The sequence below is a fragment of the Loxodonta africana genome, chromosome 14, assembly GCF_030014295.1.
Source record: "Loxodonta africana isolate mLoxAfr1 chromosome 14, mLoxAfr1.hap2, whole genome shotgun sequence".
NCBI lineage: Eukaryota > Metazoa > Chordata > Mammalia > Proboscidea > Elephantidae > Loxodonta > Loxodonta africana.
In genome coordinates this window covers 52,539,450-52,562,727 of record NC_087355.1, presented here as the reverse complement: position 1 = coordinate 52,562,727, position 23,278 = coordinate 52,539,450, and the positions used below count along the sequence as shown (strand labels likewise).

Here is a 23,278-nt window from a genome sequence, read left to right as displayed (position 1 = left end):
AAATTGACAAGCTGATCCTAAAATTCATAAGTGAATAAAAGGGACCCTGGATAGCCAAAACAATCTTGAAATAGAAGAACAAAGTTGGAGGGTTCATGCTTTCTGATCTCAAAACTTACACAAAGCAATGGTAATTAAGACAATGTGGCACTGGCACAAGGATAGAAATACAGATCAATGGAATAGCATTCAGAGTCCAGAAATGAGCTCATACATCTATGATCAACTGATTTTCAACAAGGGTGCCAAGACCATTCAATAGGGAAAGAATAGTGTTTTCAACAAATTGTTCTAGGATAACTGGGTAGCCACATAAAAAAGAATGAAGTTGGACCCTTACCTCACACCATATACAGAATTAACTCAAAATGCGTCAAAGACTTAAATGTAAAAGATAAAAATAAAAAACTTTTAGGGACATGCAAAAAAAAACTATAAAGAGATACCACTTCACACTCACTAGGATGACTAGAATCAAAAAGTCAGATAATAACAAGTGTTGGTGAGAATGTGAAAAAATAAGAATCCTCATACACTGCTGGTGGGAATGTAAAATGATGCTGTGCCTTAGAAAACAGTCTGGAAGTTCTTCAAATGAGTAAACATTGAGCTATTACATGAACCAGTAATTCTACCCCAAAGTATATACCCGAGAGAAAACGTATATCCACACAAAACTTACACATGAATACTTGTAGCAGCATCATTCATAAAATCCAACAGAAGGAGACAGTCCAAATGCCTATCACCAGACGAATGGATAAACAAAATGTGGTATAGTCATACAATGGAATATTTTTTTAGCCATAAAAAGGAATGAAATAGATGCTACAACTTAGATGATCCTTGAAAACAGTATGCTAAGTGAAAGAAACCAGACCTAAAGTCCACATACTGTGTGATTGGATTTATGTAAAAGTCCAGAATAGGGAGCTCTATAGAGACAGAAAGTAGATTAATGGTTGCTTAGGGCTGATGGGGGTAGGTGGGAGGGATGATAAAAAAAAAAAAATGCACGTTGAGAGAGACAGCAGAAAGGGTGAGTCTGTGTCTGTCTGTGCCCCTGGGAATCCTATCAGAGTCCCGCTGTACCTCTAACTGGCCATAAGAAAATAATGGGTTTGTGAAAGAGTGCATGCTGTTAATGTGGGTAATTTAGAGCCGACTTTCTTTACTAGTTGTGCAAGTACTTAGTGAGCTCCAGTGTATACAGAAACTGTATGAGTCACCCTTAAAGTAGTCTAGGAGAGGTGACTGTGACTGTGAGCAAAAGCAGATACAGGAAAACCCAGGAAATTATGTTCTAGTGTGCCTTGAGTTGGAGTGCATAGAAGAAAGCACAAGGAGGTAAGAGGTGAAAGATAACTCATAGAAGGCCCAGAAAGCTGGCTAAGGAGTTTAAACTTGAACCAGTGGTAAGTACAAAGCTTCCTTGATCAAGGAAGTGGCAAATCCATAGTGTTTGTTAACCTAGTGCTACTGTAACAGAAACACCACAAGTGGGTAGCTTTAAAGAACAGAAATTTATTTCTTCATAGTTCTGGAGACTAAAAGTCCAAATCAGTGTCTCTGCCACGTTGATGTATCCTTGTCAATAGCCCCAGGTGTTCCTTAGTGATCCTTCACTTGTAAATGACCTTCACATGGTATCTGTTTTCTCCCCATCTGTGTGTCTCTGTGTCTATTCTGTTTCTTTTATAACTCGGATGTGATTAGGTTTATAAACCACCCTGCAAAAACAAACAAACAAAAAAAAGCCTGTTGCCGTCAAGTTGATTCTGACTCATAGCGACCTACAGAACAGAGTAGAAATGCCCCATAGAGTTTCCAAGGCTATAATCTTTATGGAAGCAGACTACCACATATTTTTCCCTTGGAGTAGCCGGTGAGTTTGAGCTGCTCACCTTCTGGTTAGCAGCCAAAGGCTTAACCACTGTGCCATCAGGGCTCCTTATAAACCACCCTATACTATATTCATGATCCATTAACATATCAAAAGAACCCCTCCCCATTTCTGAATGAGGTCACATTTACAGGTACAGGGGTCAGGATTTCAACACATACTTTGGGGGGACACAATTCAGTCCATAACAGGGCAGGTGGCATTCTGATGATGTGAGAAGAGTGCCAGGGATAAGGGATCGAACAAGCTGTGGATGAGCTGGAGGGGGGAATCAGGACATAAATGGAGGGATTAACCTTTGCACAGACGAGGCTTCATCTTTGTCTGAGTCATGAAGGAAGGAGAGGGAGATGGATGGGGATGTGAGATTTTGAGAGGAGGCAAGTTGGAAGGAAGCGTTTATTGTGTTTTGCTGTCAGACTGTGCTATTGAGAGTACATGTTACGGGGAGCAGGAGATGACTCAGGCTGAGGGCACTCCCTCTTTGCTGCTTGCTCAGGTCAGATATGACAAAGAGCTCAAAGGTGCTTTTAATTCATCCAGATGGGAACCATTTATTTCCTTAATGTTGTCTTCCTCCAACTCCAGCAGTCCATACTGATTCAGAGAATAACTGAATTGCTCACTAGGGAAGAGAAAATGGTAGAAACAATTGAACAGCTTGCTCTCCTCCATTTTGTTAAACCAGGAGACCTTGGACATGAAAGAATTATGCTCATTTATCCATGTTCCCAACCCTGGGAGAGGGCAGCAGGGGTGCCCAGCAGCAGGCATTTTTGTGGAATTCATAGTCTGTGAGTTCTTGCCCCTACCATGCAGACTGTGTCATGTGGGGTTAATGACTTCGCCTGGTTACACCCAGAGTGCTAAGGACTTACAGATGTACAGATGACACACACTGATTCCAACCACCCTTTGTTCCCTGCCCTCTACTCTCCAGGAGCCGAAGTCAAAAGGTGGCAGATGGGCTTGGGTGAGGGCAGGATTTCAAACTGCTTCTTTGGGTTCCAACCCTTGCTGAGAATTTGCATTTCTAAGAAGTTTCCAGGCGATGCTAATCCTGCTGGTTAGGGACCAATTCTGAGAACCACTCAGGTAAAAAACCCAGTGCCGAGTCAATTCAATTTATTATACCTAACAATTTTTTTTTTTTAAGAATTACCTGGGGATCTTGTTAAAATGTAGACTCTGATTTGGTATATCTGGGGTGGAAATGCAAACTCTCAGCAGGGGTTTGAAGCTCTGGGTGAGGGTGAGGAGCAAAACAGCCTGCAATCTCTTAGCTGCTTTTTCTCTCTGCTGGCAAGAGCAGGGATGCTATTTGCAGCGCAGGGAGGGAGCCATTTGCGGAGCTTCGGAAGCCTGAGAAAGAGTTAAGGAAAGGGTGGGGTGGTGCTGTCTGTGTAGGGAAGCTCTGTAGTGCATCCACCTCCAGAAAACATTAATAACATTCCAGCCCCTTCTCCACAGCCTTCTCTTGCTCCCTCCCCCTCACCCCCGACACAAAGGCACAAGTGAAATTCCTAAAAGTAGACTACTTCTGCCTGGTTATTTTTAGTATTCGCTGTTAGTATTTATCAAGCTTTTCAGTGTTAATATGTCCTCCCACCTCTTTTCTCTTCCTGCCTGTATGCTGGGCTTTTGATGTAAGGAGTACACATAAGAAGCAGCCGGTGACTTCATAGAAGCATCTCCTCAGGAGAGCAGACTCTGGACCTTTAAAATCAATCCTTCTTCCCTCTCCACCTTGAAGAGAAGAAAGATCTGTGTTCCACTAGCCTTGGGGAGCAAAATAAGTGTGTGAGAGTGAAGCCACAGAATGTCTAGGTATTGGTTAGCTAAGTCAAGGGCATTAGTCAAAGAGCTGAGTCAGGGAATCAACACATGCCTGGAAGGTCATTGTGCAGGCAAAAATGGGGCAGAAACCAGTTAAAAAAGCAGAAATCAGAAAGAAACAGATGCTAGAGGAGAGAGAAGTATAAAAATCCGTGCAAAGAGTTAGGGATCTGAGGAAGCTGAAGGCTGGAGTAAAACGAGTGGACCAAAGACTGGGCTGAGCAGGCGGTAAGGATAGGGAAGGAACAAGGGTGGGGGCGGGGCCGAGGCAGAGGAAGAAAACCTGCAGCCCTGAAGTACACTGTAGCTTAGCTCGGAGACAGTTCCTGTTCTGCCTCAAGTGCTTGTCGCCTGGAGGCAGCCATGCCCAGGGCAGCAGCATTGCTCTGGAGAGGCCCTCCCAGGACATGTTCTAACAAAGGGCAGTTGAGTGGAAGCAGGGCCATTCTTCGGGTGAGTCACATAAGTCTATATGATTGTCAGACTCCTTCCCTGCCCATCTGTGTAGTAATTTCCTAGGAAGGAAAAGAGGGTTGTTTCCTTTTGCAATTTTAATAAAATGTCCAGCATTCTTTATTTTACTTTGTTGTAGTATTTGATACATGCTATGTATAACATATGTTACTCATCTAATCCAAAAAACTTCACCAAAAACTTCCATCAGTCCTTGTACCTCTCTAGTATCCCTTTGTCCTGCTTCTGCCTGTTTCCTTTGCTTTAAAAAAAAAAAAAAATTTGTAAGGACTTCTACTTCTGATAAAATGGAGAGGTACTTTTCCCCAGGCCTGCCACCAAATACAACTAAAAACCCTAGACATTGTATATATCCTTTTAATAGGGTCCTTGAAAAAAAAGAAAAAAAAAGTTTTTTTTCTTTTTTTCATAGAAGACTGGGAAAAAATATTTGCAAGCCACATATCTGACAGTGGACTCATATCTAGAATATATAGAGAACTCTCAAAACTCAACAAAAAATGCAATTAGAGAATGAGCAAAAGGTAAGAATAGACATTTCACTAAAGAGGATATATAGGTGGTAAATAAGCACATGAAAAGATGTTCAACATTACTAGCTATTGTTAGGTGCCGTCAAGTCAGTTCCTACTCAGAGCGACCCTATGTACAACAGAACGAAACACTGCCCAGTACTGTGCCATCCTCATGATGGTTGTTATGCTTGAGTCCATTTTTCAGTCACTGTGTCAGTCTGTCTCATTGATGGTCTTCCTCTTTTTCGAAGACCTACTTTACCAAGCATGATGTCCTTCTCTAATGCGTCCAAAGCACGTGAGATGAAGACTCACCATCCTCACTTCTAAGGAGCATTCTGGCTGTACTTCTTCCAAGACAGATTTGTTTGTTCTTCTGGCAGTCCATGGTATACTCAATATTCTTTGCCAACACCGTAACTCAAAGTCATCAGTTCTCCTTTGGTCTTCCTTATTCATTGTCCAGCTTTCGCATGCATATGAGGAGACTGAAAACACCATGGCTTGGGTCAGGTGCACCTTAGTCTCCAAGGTGACATCTTTGCTTTTCAACACTTTAAAGAGGTCTTTTGTAGCAGATTTGCCCAATGCAATATGTCTTTTGATTTCTTGACTGCTGCTTCCATGGGTGTTGATTATGGATCCAAGTAAAATGAAGCCATTGACAACTTCGATCTTTTCTCCATTTATCATGATATTGCTTATTGGTCCAGTTGTGAGGATTTATGTTTTCTTTATGTTGAGGTGCAATCCATGCTGAAGGCTGTGGTCTTTGATCTTCATCAGTAAGTGTTTCTGAGACAGAAGTCCAAATGAGATAGTATTACACATGAAGTTGCCTAAAATTTTATTTAATTTTGCTGTTTTAACTTTATATATAAAGTTATCATTTTGTATGTCGTCACCTGATACTTGCTTCTTTTCATTCAACATTATGATTCTAAGGTTCATCCGAGTTGTTGCATTTGGCTGTGGTTCATTGATTTTCTCTGTTGCATAATATTCAACTGTGTGAATATAATTCAGTTTATTTCTTTGTTCTCCTGTTGGTGAGCATTTGTCTTAAATCCAGCTTTTTGTTGTTTTGAGTAAAGCTGTCATGAACACTTTGTGCATGTTGGCCAGTGCAAATATGCAAGTTTCTGTAGAGAATATAAGTAGGCATGGATTTGTTCATTTGGAGGGTTTGTGAACACTCAATTTTCACAAGATAAGGTTAATTTGTTCCCAAGTGGTTGTATTAATTTATACTCCCACCATGAATTTCATTTGCATTTTCCTAATCACAAATGAGGTTGCGCATCTTTTCAGAAGTCCACTCACCACTTAATGCTTTTCTTCTCTCAGATATGTCCTTCTGATCTGTTGCCACTTTTCCAGTGTGTTTTCTTTTTCTTACTAATTTGTAACATTTCTTTATGTAATCTGAGTACTGGTCTTTTGCTGGTTTATGCGTTACAAATGTCTTTCAGATACTGGTTTGTCTTTTTGCTTTCTTTATCATTCCTTTGGATGACCAAGCTATAAATATTACAGTAGGCAGATTTAGTAATCTTTTCTTGTATGGTTAGCACTTTTGTGCCCTAAGAGCTCCTTTCCCACTTTTAGGTCAGAACGATGTCCTCCTGTATTTTCTTCTAAAAGTTTTAAAGTTTGGCTTTTCACAACTAAATCCTTAATCCCTCTGGAATTGATTTTTGAGTAAGTCTCCCACTTGACTTTTGGCTCAGTAAGCTATTCTAACTATCGTAATAGCTGTGTTATCTTTTAATAGCCAAGTGAATGAGAAAGTCAAGGAAGAAAACCCTTTGTCCACAGCAAGATTTGGGAAGGTGGCTAATTCTCCCTCAGAGAGCCTTGAAAGGAAATATTGGTAAAATGACCTAAGTTTCTTATGCTGTAGCCAAGGCATCCTTGCCTTACCAATTTTGTGAGTGCTTAATAAATGTCACATGTCAGAAAAGCCAAAGAAACAAAAAACAAAAGCAGTGACACCCTTCTCACAATTTGAACTATGGTTCCGACCATTTAAACGAGCTATTTGTCAAGAAGGAAGGCACAGATATAAATGCCTGTTAGTAGAGTATCCAAAGTATGGGTTCTGTCTTCACAGATGTGGTGGTTTATTGGAAATATTGGTGGACAGGGATATTGTGGACAGCCTTGTTCTGTCATTACCTGGTTGTGAAACTTCTTCATACCAGTTAGGATTATGTTCAGCTGCATGGAACGAGCACCCTTCTACAGTGGCTTAGCCAGAGTCTTATTTTTTCTCATGTAACAAGCCCAGAGGCAAACAAACCAAGTCCAGAGTAGTGGCTCCTTCTTTCTGCTTAGTCTTTGTAATATATGGCTTTTGTCTCCCTCCTTGTCATTTCATGGCTCCAAGATACAGCTCACCAGCGTTATATCTACGTTCCCAAACATGGAGAAAAGGAAGGCAAGGAGCAAAAAAGTGAATGCCAGTCCCTTTTATAAGAGGTTTTCCAGGAGCCCCACCAAGGAACTTCTGCTTACATTTCCAGGGTCAAAACTCTTCTACCTACCTACCCTTAGTTGTAAGGGTAGCTGGGAAATGTGTGTTTTAACAGGGCACATTGCTGCTCTGAATAAAATCAAGGGATGGACTCGATGGCAACGGGTTTTTGTACTGGGTATAAGGAAGAAGGGGAGACTGGGCATTGGATAGGCAACCAGGAATGTCTGCCCTACTCTGGAGGCAGGATTGTCTGGATGACAGTAAACCCAAAACCAAACCCACTGCAGCTGAGTCAATTCTGACTCATAGCAGCCCCATAGGGTTTTCAAAGCTGTAATCGTTACGAAAGCAGACTGCTATATCTTTCTCCCGAGGAGCAGCTTGTGGATTTGAACCGCCAACCTTTTGGTTAGCAGTTGAGCACTTAACCACTGCAACACCAGGGCTCCTTAGTGAAGATCAAATGCAAGAGGATTTGGTACAGTATAATGTGTATTAAAAAACAAATTGACAATATTCTGAACTATTATCCTAACAGCAAATCCAATATTAAGAGAAATTCTTACAAATTTAAAACCTTGGGTAATCAGTTCTCTGGAACCTCAGCTCATTCTCCTCCAGAGGTTTTAGATAATCCAATAACTAGCATTTTCGTGAACACACATGCTCAAATATCAATCTTCAGATTATTATCGAACATTGCTGTGATAGACATTGTTAATTTCCTCCCAAGCATCCATTTCCCCTCCCCTCTTCCTTTCAGTACCTAAATGCCTATTCAGGTGTTTTTGGTTTGTACTGACCCTATCCTCAGCCCTAGGGATAAGTTTTGATTAGTTTAATCCATTCAGCATATTATACCCCAATGAGCAATCTGGGTGACCTCATAACTTTTGTTGGGAACACCATGGATGCTGACACTGTCTTCTATGATGATGGATAGGAAGTCTTGAACTGTGGCAGCCACATTTGCTCCATGGTGGGAGGCAACCTGGGAATTAAGTCTGTACCAAGAGAACTAGCAAACCTCTGGTTTCCTGAAACCAACCTGATATTAGTTTGGTTTTTTTGTTGTTGTTCTTCAGCTCAATGAGTCAAAACATTTTTTCAAATTTTATTCTTTGTGTAAGTGAGTTTGAGTTGAGTTTTCTGTGACTTGTAACTAAGATTCCTAAATGGTAGCTTCTGTATACATTCCAGGAGAATAAATCAAAACTTTATTTTAATCTCTATTATTTACTATTTAAATAATTTATACATTTAAAGCATATATTATTTAATATATAATGTATATCTTTTTTCCAGAATAAATGAGTTATTCTGAAGCTTATAGTCCTTTCATGTTAGCTAAGAATGCCTTTTTCTCCCTGTAATAAATTGCTCACATAGCATTTGTCCAAAAGATTTTAGACTGTGAAATGCTAGGGCCTGACTACTGCTCTTTTGGGGACTATACCTACGACGACTGTGGTAGAAGACTCACCCCCGAGTACTTTGAACTAAAGACCAATTAGGCTGCAATGTGTCAGTGTTCTTGTAGGTGTGTTTCCTGTTTCCTGTTTGCAAAGTCAACTACAGAGGAAATAAAAGTAACAGCCTTACCTAAACTTCTGACTGAGCTGTCAAATGTTCGAGTAAAATATTCATTAATTATGAGTGATCGCACTTGCAGGGTCATTGAACCGCTGGAGATAAAATCTGTGGATACTGTGGAAGGCTCTGAGATCCGAGGCACTGTGTGACTGCACACTGTGAGTTATCTTTTTCCTTACCTCCTGAAATGCCCTGGTTTTAGATTGTGTCAATTATAATTCAAAATACAAAGATGTTGTATCCTAGTTCGGTTGTTATGTGCTTATATGTTTGTATCTGGTGAGTAGAAAATGAGAGTTTGTCTCTGGCATTAAAGCTTTGTTGTGAGGTACGCATTTCCATTTTTAATTCTTGATGAATTTGTATGTAACTGAAAAGAAAGCTGAGCATCCGTTCTCATTTAAAAAAAAGAATTCTGTTCTTTCCTGTAGTGACTCTGATTAAATGGAAACTTTATTTAAAAGTAAGAAGTATACTAAAAAACTTAGGAGATGTGATAATGAAGTAAAAACCCGACTTGTTGCTTCCTAGGAAAAAGACAATACAGGCCCCTCCTTATTTTCCAAATCTATTCATGTGGTACGGAAACTTGAAGAGGATACTGTGCACCAAGCAGATGGAACATTTTCTAATTCAGAAAAAAAAAAAAATTCATTTGAAAGTCTATGATAATATAATGGGGGCAGCAGCACCAGCAATAGTGATTTCCTGTTAAGACAGGAACACTATTACACTCCTAATTTGTGGAGATGGGTCTCAAAAGCCATCTCATTGAATCTTTAGGAAATTGGCTTTTTAGGAAGAAATCTCCTGGTATATGAATTTCTTGGAAGCTTTTCAAAATAAGCTAATGGTCCCAAATGAGAGCCAGCCAACATTTGTAGGCATGGTAGTGTGTCTTAGTCCTCAGTAATACTTTATGTGGCTGTTTGTAAACAAGGCATGAGTAGTCATCTAATAGTTACTTGGCCAAATAGTTCTGTATTGAGGAACAAATGGCAAAAATAAATGTGGGCAAGAACAAAACCTTCTTTTATATTTTGCTGCTATTGCAGGGAAGGAAGAGAAGTTGATGTAAAATTGAACTTTAATATATTTAACTGTTTTTCATCCTGCTTCCTTCATCCCCACTAAGTCTTTATGGTTTAATTATTAGATAAGCAACATGGTTTATCTGGATATAACAAGAAAGCAAGAGTGAAAAACCTTCATCCCAAATCTGGTAAATCCTTTTAATGGGAAACAGTAATAAAATATTTGAAGTTAGGTTAAGCAAAATATGTTTATTATTATTATTATTTTATTGTGCTTTAGGAGAAAGTTTATTGCACAAACTAGATTCCTATTCAAAAACTTATACAGAAATTGTTTTGGGACATTGGTTGCAATCCCGTGTTGAGTCAGCACTCTCCCCCTTTCCCTTTCTACCCCTGGTTCCATGTGTCCATTTGTCCAGTTTTCCTGTCTCTTCCTGCCTTTTCAGCTTTGCTTTTGGGCAGGTGTTGCCCATTTGATCTCATATACTTAACTGAACTGAGAAGCACATTCCTCATGTGTGTTATTGTTTATTTTATAGGCCTGTCTAATCTTTGGCTGAAAGGTAGACTTCAGGAGTGGCTTCAGTTCTGAGTCAGCAGGGTATACAGGAACCATAATCTTCCTCCTGTCTCTGTCAGATAAGTAAGTCTGGTCTTTTTTTGTGAATTTGAATTTTGATTCTACATTTTTCTCCTGCTCTGTCCAGGACCCTCTGTTGTGATCCCTGTCAGAGTGGTGGTAGCCAGGTACTATCTAGTTCTTCTGGGTTTAGGTTGCTGGAGGCTGTGGTTCACGTGGTCCATCAGTCCTTTGGACTAATATTTTCCTTTGTCTTTGGTTTTCTTCATTCTCCTTTGCTTTGGGTGGGATGGGACCAATCGATGTGTCTGAGATGACTGCTCCCAAGCTCTTAAGACCCCAAATGCTAGTCACCAAAGTAGGATGTAGAATATTTTCTGTATTAACTATGTTGTGCCAGTTGATCCAGATGTTCCCCAAGACCATGGTCCCCAGCCCTCAGGTGAGTAACTCTGCCCCTCAAGGCATTTGGATGTGTCTAGGAAGCTTCTATGACTTTGTCTTGGTCAGGTTGGCCTGACTTCCCCTGTATTGTGATTGTGTGTTGTCTTTCCCTTCACCAAAGCTAATACTTGTCTACTACCTAGTTAGTGATTTCCCCTCCCCATCCCTTCCCTTCCTTGTAACCATCAAAAATTGTTTTTTTCTGTGTGTAAACCTATTCTTGGGTTTTGTAATAGTGGTCTTATACAGTATTTTCCTTTTGTGATTGACTTATTTCACTCAGCATAATACCCTCCAGATTCATCTATGTTGTGAGATGTTTTGCGGATTCATCATTGTTCATTATCATTGTGCTTTAGTCCATTGTGTGTATGTACCGTAATTTGTTTGTTTATTCATCTGCTGATGGACACAAGTTGTTTCCATCTTTTTGCTATTGTGAATAATGCTGAAATGAACATGGGTGTGCATGTGTCTATTCGTGTGATGGCTCTTTTTCTCTAGGATATATTCCTAAGAGTCGGATTGCTGGATCATATGGTATTTCTATTTTTAGCTTTTTAAGGAGGTTCCATATCTTTTTCTATAGTGGCTGTACCATTTTACGTTCTTATTAGCAGTGCATAAGAGTTCCAATCTCCCCACAACCTCTCCAATATTTGTTATTTTCTGTTTCTTATATTTGTGCCAGTAATGTCGGGGTGAGATGGTATCTCATTGTAGTTTTAATTTGCATTTCTCTAATGGCTAATGATCATGAGCATTTCCTCATGTGTCTGTCAGTCACCTGAATGTCTTCTTTGGTGAAGTGTCTGTTCATATACTTTGCCCATTTTTTAATTGGATTATTTGTCTTTTTGTTGAGGTGTTGAAGTGTTCTACAGATTTTAGAGATTAGACTGGAAATATAATTTTTTTTTTTTCTCTCATGACTTCGAGAACTAATTCTCAAACCATGGCATTTCCACTGGAGACCAAAGATAGAAGTAAACATTGGTAGTGATAATGCAACCTGGGAAGCTCTCTCTTTTTGTCATACCCGGGTTGAACCGTTTATGCATATCTCAACTCTAAAAATGATAGTTGCCATTGTATTAGTTCTGCAGGCATTTAAAGATTAATAGGAAAATGTGTATTCTTGCGTAAAGACAGTAAAGGATGGGTATTAGTCAACATAAGAATCTTCCCCTTGGTATGGTGGTGTGGAGAATCAGTATGTCTGCTACTGGTTTCTGGTCTTTTCTGCGCTTTCTCAAGTGTCCTGTCTCTCTTCTTTGTCTCTGATCTCAGGGGCAGGTGATTCCTCACTGTAGATTCTTTTCTACAAATAAGCTGTACTTCAGAGGTTGTAGGCGTTCATGTCACAGACTTGCAGCAATTGCCAGTTGCAAAGGAGGATGATTTGGATGAGAAGTTGACAAAAAAGCTCTTGAACGTGAAGGAATCACACCCTGCCCAGCTACTGTTCTGTAGAGTAGTGGACAAGGCAGGAGGTGGGACTGACCTCTTTAAAAGAGGCTAAACTTCTTGACTGGGGCTTTCCAAAAGGATGGCTTAAGTTAGCAAATACTGTCCGAATTTCCTGGGCTTCCTGGAATTCTACTCAAGAATTCCAGACACTCTAGTAAAAATTGCCTGGTGGCAGAGATTTTGAGAACAATAGATAGGGAGGGTATATGTAAAAAAACAATTTCAAGTGAGATATGAGAATAGATTCTAGGTTTATAATTATTACTAATTCCTGTTGTCTGGGTGTCTCTCTTTAGCCCCCTGAGCCCAGTATCGTTTTGTCTGGATTCCTAAGAAATCCATACTCTTCCCCCATGCTCGCTATGTGACTAGCTTCTCAGTTACACTGTATTGCATGGAATTACATTTTTCTGCAGGTTTTTCACTAAACACCTCTTTCCTCTCCTCTGGGGGGGAAGTCCCCTTAGTCTGGGAGCTCACTAGTCTTTATTGTTAATGTCTCATAAATTCCCCTTTATCAAAAAACATCTATTTTGTCAATAGAATACCTTCCATTCAGGAACAATGACAGGGAGAGATTATCTCGGAGGCTGAGAACACAAGACCCCAATATCAGGGGAAATATTAAAGTATGCTTCCAGATGTTTTCAAATATATAGAGACGAACACTGGCCATCTAAATAATTGATTCTCCACCAACTATTTTCTACCCAGTCATGCCCTTAATGGCAAAACAGTTAATAAATTCAGTGAAAAGAAAAATCAGATTGCTTTTTTATTGGTGTGTACAAAAAGAATAGAAAGAAGGGAGTTGAATAGCTAGCAATTTTGCAACAAGTTATTTTAGTGTCGTGTAGATATAAGGAGAGTGTAGTTTGCAGTAGATAAGTGATTGTTGATTTTAATTAACCAAAAAGTGCTAAGTACCTACTAACCTGAGCCTAGGAGGAAAGATATGATATAACTTGGATTCATATATTTGCCAATAGGTTATGTTCCTGGAAATATAATTCCTTTATTCATTCAGTAAGTATTAATTGAGCACCTGTTATGTGGCAGGCACTGTGCTAGGTGATGGGGATATTAATGGTGAACAAGGAAGACATGGTTCCTGCCTATAGTCGAGTGGTGTGGGGGTTGAGGGAAGACACTAATCAAATAATCACACAAATATATTGTTACAAATATAAGTGCTGTGGTAGGGAAAAAAATGGGGAGTTGTAAGACTATAAAACATGGACACTATACCTAGCCTGAGTGGTGACCTGAGAAAGCTTTCCTGAAGAAATTTGAAAGGGTTGGGGATGGGAGAAGAATGTTCTGGGTAGAGGCTCTGAGGCAGCAGGGAGTGTGGAGCTTAGTAGGAACTGAACCAAGGTCAGTGCTGTTGGAGGGCAAGGGGGACGTGGTTCAACATAAGGCTACAGAGGTGGCAGGGACCAGATCATAAATGACTCAGTAGAGAATGAATGAATGAATGAGCATGGATATAGTTTATAACATGAATGTGAGTCCTACTGTCTCCAGTCACTAGTATAAAAATAAAAGAAGTTTGCAATTGTATAATGACTGCTGTTTGGGAGAAGGTATTCATTCATTCATTCACTCATTCAGGCATAAGAACAAGACAAAATCCCCACTCATGTGGATTTTACATTCTAGTGGAACAGGCAGATAATACGCCAATAAGCAAATATATAGGTTTTGTGGTAATTTTATTTATGAATATGTGGTGTGGATGTGAGTGTTGTTTAGATGAAAACAAAAATTGTATCTCATCTAAGTGTGATGATTCCTCTGTTTAAAGTTATATGCTCTTGCAGTGCTAAGACATGCTGAATGCAGGTGTTCTTCATAGTACTCAGATCATAGTCAATGACTTTGGAGAAATACCAAGAGAGGAAAACAAGAGAGGGGAGCTGTGGGGTTTCTATTAGTTTGTTTTTGTTTTGAGGGAAGTAATAATACCATTGCCCTCACTGTAGCTAACCACCTCTTCCTGGAGTGGTCGAGGAGGATGAGAAGAACAATGAAAAGGCTTATATGAAAGTAACTGAGTCTGATACTGATCAAGAAGGATCTTAGAAGGAGAATATTTCAAAGCCTGTCTACTTCTTTGTACAGAAAGAGCTTATATACCTTATTATATACTTTACAGATTTTTCACATTTCTAAAAAGAGTTCACAGCTTACAGTTGATGTATACAGATAAAGAGAGGTATTTCTTTCCCATGCTCCTAAAAGTTGTTATTAAATTCATGGTGCATCTTAAAAACATCACCAATTTACAATTCAGAAAATAATACATACCTGGAACCTTGTTTGAGTTTTTTGGTTGTGCCTGTCTTTTGTGAAGATCTGCTTGAAGACTTCTGATGACAATGTTTACATATCTGAGTATAAAGTATAGATTACCATTGATGGAATTTAACCAGGGCACCTGCGAAGGTCACCTTGGTTGCAAATTTTGGTTGCAAAATTCAGAGGGTAGGTAGTTCATTAGCTGAAAAGGCAGTATAATACTTAGATGTTTAATTTTCAGGGATTTCTGTGTTTCTGGTTTTCACGTTGTATAAATCAAAGTGATCATTTCTATATATGCCAAGATTCTCGGATCTGAGAGGAATGATGGAAATGTTAGTTTAACCTTGAGTGCAGGGTTTCTCAATTGCACAACTATTGACATTTTAGACCAGATAATTCTTTGTTGTGAAGGGCTGTCCTGTGCATTATAGGATGTTTGGCAGCATCCTGGTGCCAGTAGCACCCCTGCAGTCGTGACAACTGTCTCCAGACATTGCCAAATGTCTCCTAGAGGACAAAATCTCTCCCGGTTGAGAACTACTGCTTTAGGCTATCGTAATCAGCGACTCACATGCTGTTGTTTCAGCTTTGCATTGTGATCATGTTAAATTCTAAACACAGAGCTTTCAGTTTAACAGGATGGTATCTTGGTAGTTCTATAGATCTTACACTACAATAAAACCAGAATGAGAAGACAAAATAACTAGATTTAGCCTAAGGTGTGGAAGCCTAATATTGTAATATGTTTTTCTGGAGATATACACTTTGAGAGCCTCATTTGATTTACCTTATAAAATTCTACCCTCAATATTTAAAACTCAGTGGTTCAGCTATTTTCCTTAAAGGTATGGATCTTAATGTGGCAGAAGACTCCAACTCAGTCAGCTGCAAGAATTAATAGCCTTTTGGTGACACAGAGAAACTTAAATGAGGCACATTTAATGAGTTCAATTCTTGTTTTATAGGAAGCCGGGAAGAAGAGGGAGAAAAGAAAGTGCTGCTCTTGTGTACTTTGGTGATGGTACTTGACATTTTAGTTTAATGTTTCCTTAATATCTGTGGCTTAATCAAAGTTTCTGAGAATGGGAAGGATGTGTTCTCTCTGTCACTGTTAAGCTATGAAATGATGTTTAAAATTACTTTAATCATACATGATTAGATCTTCTAAAGTGGTATTTTTTTATGCTTTGGTGCTATGGGAATACTTAAGATTGTGTAAGTTTACTTGGACGTATAGATAATATCTGATACCAGTAAGAGAACTATTTTTTAAATTCCTTTTTATTGTTATTATTTATGTCATTTAAAGGCCTCCTGCTCCAAAGTGTTATATATGGGTTCAAAGAGGCAAATATTATCTTTTAAAATAGTTTCCTTTATGACACTATCATCTTCAAGAATATTTGAAGACTTCCCATTGACTCCATAATAAAGTTCTAATTCCTCTTCAAGGCCCTCTACTAACTGGCTGCAGTCTACCTCTTCTGAGTTGTCTCCATTACCTCCACTTGTTCCTGTGCCCATATCACACTCCAACTACATCCTTACACTTGTCCACCTTATTATCTCTACCGCCCACCTTCCTATCCACCCTAAGGTATCATTGCTTCCTTGGAACTTTCCCAGATTTTCTTAGTTGGAATTAATCTCTTTCTCTTTTTCTGTAATGCAGTGAAAATACTAAACTAGACTTTATTAAACTACCTGTGAGAAGAACTGTATTAAAAAATCTTTTTATTGCGTTAAAATATATAAATAACGTAGACTTTGCCATTTTACATGTTTTTTAGCATACAGTTCAGTGGCATTAATCACACTCACTATGTTGTGCAACTCTCATGACCATCTATTTCCAAAGCTTGTTCATCACCAAACAGAAATTCTGTAACCCTTAAATGATAACATCTCCCTCTAGGCTCTCCCCAGCCGCTGGTAAGTACTAATCTACTTTCTGTCTCTGTGAATTTGCCTAGTCTAGATATTTTGTGTAGGTGGGATTATACAATATTTGTCCTTTTGTGTCACTTAGCACAATATTTTCAAGGTTCGTCCATATTATAGCATGTATCAGAACTGAATTTCTCTTTATAGCTGACTAGTATACCATTGTATGTATATACCACATTTTGTTTATACATTCATCTATTTATGGACATTTGTATTGTTTCCACTCTTTGGCTATTATGAATAATGCTACAATGAACACTGAGGTGCAAATACCTGTTTGAGTCCCTGCTTTCATTTCTTTGGGGTAGATACCTGGGAGTGGAATTGCTGGGTCATATGGTTATTCTATGTTTAAATTTTTGAAGAACCATCAAATTGTTTTATACAGTGCCTATATCATTTCACATTCCCACCAGCAATGGATAAGGGTTCCAATTTCTCCACATCCTTGCCAACACTTGTTAGTTTCTGTCTTTTTGATAATAGAGCCCTGGTGGCACAGTGGTTAAACACTTGGCTGCTAACTGAAAGGTCGGTGGTTCAAACCCACCAGCTGTTCCCTGGGAGAAAGATGTGGCAGTCTGCTTCTATAAAGATTATAGCCTTAGAAACCCTGTGAGCAGTTCTACTCTGTCCTATAGGATCACTGTGAGTTGGAATTGACTCTGTGACAATGGACATGGAGTAGGAGAGAAGTGACATCTTATTGTGGTTTGATTTGCATCTCCCTTGGAACCCCTTTGGGGCAGTTTTACTCTATAGTGTTGCTATGAGTAGGAATCAACTCAACAGCAACAGGTTTGGTTTAATTAATGATTAATAAAGGCGTTCTGGTGGTGCAATGTTTAAGTGCTCAATTGCTAACCGAAAGGTTGGTGGCTCAAACCTACCAGTGGCTCCACAGGAAAAAAGACCTGGTAATCTGCTCCCAGATTACAGCCTAGGAAACCCTATGGGGCAGTCCCACCCTGTCCTTTAGGGTCATTATGAGTCGGAGTAGGCTCAATGGCATACAAGAACAACAATGATTATTGATGATCAGTATCTTTTCATTTGGTTACTGGCCTTTGTATATCTTCTTTGGAGAAGTGTCTATTCAAGTCCTTTGCCCGTTTTTTAGTTAGATTTTTTTTTTTTTTAGTTGTTAGATTTTCTTTTTAATTTCCAGTTCATCCCAGGCTAATATGTGTCCTCCTGTCCATAACCAGTACTTAGATCCCACCACATGAGACTCACCGTGCAAGCCTGGCAATATCCAAACTGCTCTATACCCCATTCAGCAAGATGAGTACACTGATCACACATTTGGATGGTGCAACTATGTCCAACTGCTGTAAAATTTCCAAACAGTTGATCTCAGTGCCTGTACTTACCTTGTTGCAGTGTGATAAAAATAGTTCATGGTGTGGCACTGGTGCACAGACTATACCTGAGTACTGCCCTAGACTATAAACCCCAGGAAGACAGAGCCCGTGGCTGCTTTTTTCATCATTATAACTCCAGCATCTGGCATTGCCTCTAACATAGTAAGCACATTTATTACATTTTGAAATGATTATCCTATAAACAGGAGTACCTGTCTCAAAAGTATCTCGGGCTAGATCTTGATCATTTTTTAGCACCTATGGGATTATCACAAAGGCTTTCTTGTATCAGAAAATAGAAATGAGTGAGAATATCAAACCAATTTAAAAAATATGTGTATATACACATGCTGTTTTCAAGGAAATCTGTTAAAACATAAACCCAGACTCTTAGTGCTGGTCTGACCTTTAAAAATTAAGATTGCTTGATCGATAATTTAATTTTTTTCAATAGGTAATTGCAAAAAAAATTCACTTAATTTAAGTTCATTTAAGTAAAATATGGAAAGCTTAATAGAAATCTAAAGCATTTACCCTGTTAAATAGAAATACTGAGAAATTATCTGAGAAAAATGTGTTCCTAATACCAAACACACACACACACACACACAAAAGTATATTTAAAACCAAAATGGCTTTCCTTTACGCAGCTCAAGGGAATACACTGAAACTCTTGAACAGTCTAAAATTGCATTTCTGAAAATGAGAATCACATGGAGTTAGTTTAGCATCTACCACTGTAATTTCTACTGGGAAAAACACCTGGGATATGAGTAGTGTTTTAAAAAATTTTTAATGTAAGAGATTCATAATACATTACTTTACAATGCTATTTGAACATATGTTTCTAACTTCCAGTATTTCTAAAGTGTCTTTTTAAATTGGTAAAAGGGAGCTGCAGTTGAATGTTCATATTTTTCACTGAATATTTCATTATATTAAAGTTAACAGCCAAGAAAAACAAGGACATTTACTGTATGTTTTTCCCACCCTTATTAAAAAAAAAATAGCCACTTACTTTTCCATGGAACGTTTGTTATTTCTGGGAAACATATGGCATATGACCAGAACCATAATTAGTAACAGTTTGATGTTATAGGAATTGAGAGCTTCGTTGGATCAGTAGCTTCCTCTGAAATATAAAAACAGCAAATGTAGATCCTAAGGGTATATTCTGAGGCTAGCTTTTCACTCCTTTACAACTGTGGAATTTACTTGTTTTGATGACGAAGAACTTGTTTGAAACATCTTGTAAACACTTTCACAGATTTTCCCCAGTGCCAGAAGGAGGCACTGGTCTAAGCATTTTACGTACATCAACTCGTTTAATTGTCATAACAACAAATGAGAAAACAAAGAACCCAAAATGAAACATTACTTTGCTCAAAGTCAATTAAGTAAAAAATTGTGTAGATAGGATTCTTTCAGGGAATCTGGCTCCAGAGTCTGTGTTCTAATTTTTATGCAGTACTGTAACTTGTGCTATTTGCTTCTCCAAAAAGATGAAAAGTTCCAAATTTTCACTGGTAGAGTCTTGCTGAAGAGGTTATTCTCTTGTGAATTTTTCACTTAATAATAATAATAAAAAAAACCAAACCAGCTGCTGTTGAGTTGATTCTGATTCATGGCGACCCAATGTATTTCAGAGTAGAACTGTGCTTCATAGGGTTTTCAATGGCTGTGGTCTTTCAGAAGTAAAGTGCCGGGCATTTCTATCGAGGCACCTCTGGGTTAATTTGAACTGCTGAAACTGTCGGTTAGTAGTTAAGTGCTTAACCACGTGTGCCACCCAGGGACTCCTTTTTCTGCTTAATTAAAAAAGAAAAAAAACCCTTTGCCATCGAGTCAATTCCAACTCATAGCAACCCTATAGGACAGAGTAGAACTGCCCACTAGGGTTTCCAAGGAGCGGCTGGCGAATTCAAATTGCTGACCTTCTGATTAGCACCCAAGCTCTTAACTACTGCGCTGCCTAGTAGCTTGGAAATGCTGGCTAGCTGGGGAATGCTGGGTAACTGGGGAATTCTGGGTAACTAGGGGGGGATCAGGGTTCATTAGTTGGCAGTACACCCTGAGCAACTTTTTCAGCAGCTGCAAACCAGACTTGCGTCATCATTACAGATTCTGGGTCTGGCCTATTCTCGCACAGGATCCCAAAAGTAGTTTTATCTTTGAATTGTAAGGAAGAATATTGGTAGAACCACTTGCACCAAATCTTTAAGTGTGTTTGAAATTCATAATTTTTAAGCACTTGCTATGTGTACTCTGTGTGTACATACCCAGTAGCTGAGAGGAGACATTTCAGAGAAAGAATGTGTGCTCATTTTTTAATTTTTTATTTAAGATTTAAAAACACTGTAGAGGAGTGGGCTAGCAGGTGGGCCCGTAGACTTTTCACTAAGAGATTTACCACTGAATTCCAATACACATCCCAGCCAAGTGGCAAAGGATAACTTTTGCTTTGTGTTGGAAGCCATGGTTGCTGAGGCTGATTATTCACAGAAGTAAGGCAAAGCATCTTGTCAGTCTCAAAGTGTAGTTTGTCCCATCCTGTGTTACTAATGCAGTTATGAAGGACTTGAAAATGCAACATTGGTAGCAACATGTATAATAGTATTTAACCTTTTGAGCAGCAGCAGCAAGTATTATGTCTTATAAAATGTCCTGGTCGATATTTTCATTTTCTTTCCATCTAACATTGTTTGCATCCATTGCCGTGGTATTAAGTGAAGTGCTTACACTGTGGCTTGGCAGGGTGGGTTTAGGTATACTCCCTTAAGCACAGAGATCAGCCTAAAAGCTGGCATTAGCCCAATCTAGAACCAAAAGGAAATTACGCTACAGGTAAGAAAGAGTAGAAAATGAATGCTAAAACTCTAATGTTCTGTATAAAGCTGTAATTTTCACTGCTGGTACATGTATCATGGTGGTGATGTGGGAACTTGCTGTAATACTTTCTAAGCTATTTTCCTTGTTGGCACTGATATTTCAGGCAGCCACCAGAGTCCATAATAACCCAAAGCGAACATAATCCCTATTCCTCGTGAAATGGCAACACTTTCACTAAAAACGGTGCCAGAATTCTTCTCTCATTTACTCTTCACTGTGTGTTTTGGAGAGCAAGTTGGTGTCTGGGGAGAATTTGATCTAGATGGACTTCTACCCAAGCCCTCTCTTCTTTCCCAAAATAGCAACTGTACATCTGAGAATCTTGGCATCCCTTTACCATCTACCTTTTCTCTCTCTCCACAGTCATCTTAGCTTGGTTTCTTAAATTCAGCCATGGCGTATGCATGGTATTCTACCTTGACTTCTTCTGTCCTACCGGAGGGCAAGAAATCCCAAGGGTTGGGGCCATCTGGCAAGAAAAACTATCTCTGAAGAGGCTTGGACAATGGTGGGAGGAAAGAGGAGCCAGCCTTCCTTCATAAAAACAATGGAGGAAGAATCAGTTCACTGCTAGAACAGAAAAGAAAAAAAAAAGAACAGAGGCAGCCATTAATCCTGGAGGTGAGAGCTGTTCTATTTGGAATTGCCACCCAATGATTGATGTCGGTTCAGTCCCAAGACTTGCGGAGGAGCTTTTTGGATTTGAATCAGTGAGTGGATTGTTTGATTCTTTTTCCCCCTGGGAAACGGTCCTGAAATGTATACATTTTTCTCCTGCAGCTTAAGTTTTTGCTGCTTTCTATATCTTTGGCTTTGCTTTTGCTTTGTTTTGTCTTAGAATCATTAATTAATTATGGATCCAGTCCCTTTTGTGCACTTGCTAATTGGATGTTTTGAAAAATTGCTTCATGATGGCTTAAATAATGAAGAGATAATTGAAAGGCTGAGAGATGCTGGGAAAGATAGAGAGATCACAATGGCCATGGAAGTCCAGCAAAGATCACCCGAGATATCTGTTACCCCCAATAACCAGGGGGAGATGAAACACTGGAACAGAAGTGTTAGAATAAAATGATGAAAGAACCGGGTCATCAAGAGGGTCCACTCCCGAAAGGGACATTTGGGAGGAGGGAAATACTGTTCAAAGCCTGCATTGGCCGCTCAGTTGTAGCCTCCTGTTTGGTTGTTGTTGGTGGTGGTGATGGTGGTGGTGAGGTTTCCCTGAAAGCAAGGCAAAGGGCCAGGACTTTTGAGTCAAACATACTGACATATCTGGACTCTGCCATTTACTAGCTGTAGGATTTGGAGAAAATGACTTTACCTCTCTAAGCACCTTGTTATTCATCTGTGAAATGAAAAATAATAGGACTTGTCTCATAGAGTTGTGGTGAGGAGTAAGTGATATCAAGTTGATTAGAGTGACTACACCAGTTCCTGGCACATGGAAAACTCTCAGTATTGGCTAGCCATTACTATTATTATGCAATTGTATTGTTGATATAATGACATAATAATAACAAATATGTTAATATAGGTAGAATACTTGGCAGTTGCTGGTATAGCTCAGGAAGTGTTGACTTTAAGATATGTTGCAGGAAAATCATGTTTTTATTCCTTTCTGGCCAGTTTGTTTTCTTCCCCTCATCCCTCTACCTTCCTCCACAAGTCCTCTTTGAGAGAGGAGAGGAATTAAAAATTTGGATAAGGAAAGTGTAGCTGTTCAGTTGGGATCTTTGGTTTTTGAGCTATAGCAGAAACATGGGAAATGCTGAACAAGGCCACCAGACCACAGCCAGCCAAATAACCCAAGGAAACTATTCCCAATGTGAATTCTATCTTCCTGTGCCTCTCCTTATTTGGCATGTAGATATAGGAAATTTGCAATTCAAGATTCTAGGTTTTCTCCCCCATTAGAATGTAAACCTGCACAATGGCAAGAATTTTTGTCTCTTTTGTTCACTGCTAATTCTCCAGTGTCTAGAGCAGTGCCATGCACATGGTATGTTTTCAGTAAATACTGGTTAAAGGGAGGAAAAGAGAGAGGGAAGGTGGAAAGGAGGGAGGGAGGGAAGAAAGGGAGGGAGGGAGGGAAGGAAAGGAAGGAAGGAAAGGAGGGAGGGAGGAAGGAAGGAAGGAAGGAAGGAAGGAAGGAAGGAAGGAAGGAAGGAAGGAAGGAAGGAAGGAAGGAAGGAAGGAAGGAAGGAAGGAAGGAAGGAAGGAAGGAAGGAAGGAAGGAAGGAAGGAAGGAAGGAAGGAAAGAGGGAAAGAAACCTGTCCATCACCTAGCAGTGCTTGGGGCTTGGAAGGGTGTCTTAGGCTGGGTACTTTAGAGAAGCAAAACCAGTAAAGCATATAAATATATATAGAGAGAGAGATTTATATCAAGGAAATGGCTCACGTGGTTATAGAGGCTGGAATGTCCCAAGTCAGTGGGTCAGGATAG

The 23,278-nt window shown here is 39.3% G+C and overlaps 1 protein-coding gene across 4 annotated transcripts in view; it reads left to right on the top strand.

Moving 5' to 3' along the window:
• The window catches only part of NCALD (neurocalcin delta), a 317,609-nt gene that overhangs the window by 121,079 nt on the left and 173,252 nt on the right, over positions 1 to 23,278 (top strand). Inside the window, exons 3-4 of one of the 4 annotated variants that reach the window (XM_023545925.2) lie at positions 8,880 to 8,958; positions 10,377 to 10,480. The gene's annotated coding sequence lies outside the window, so the exon portion shown is untranslated. Of the gene's footprint in view, positions 1 to 8,775; positions 8,959 to 10,376; positions 10,481 to 10,500; positions 21,546 to 23,278 lie in introns of those variants that run through there. The other 3 variants (XM_023545923.2, XM_023545924.2, XM_064267972.1) reach the window with 3 other exon arrangements.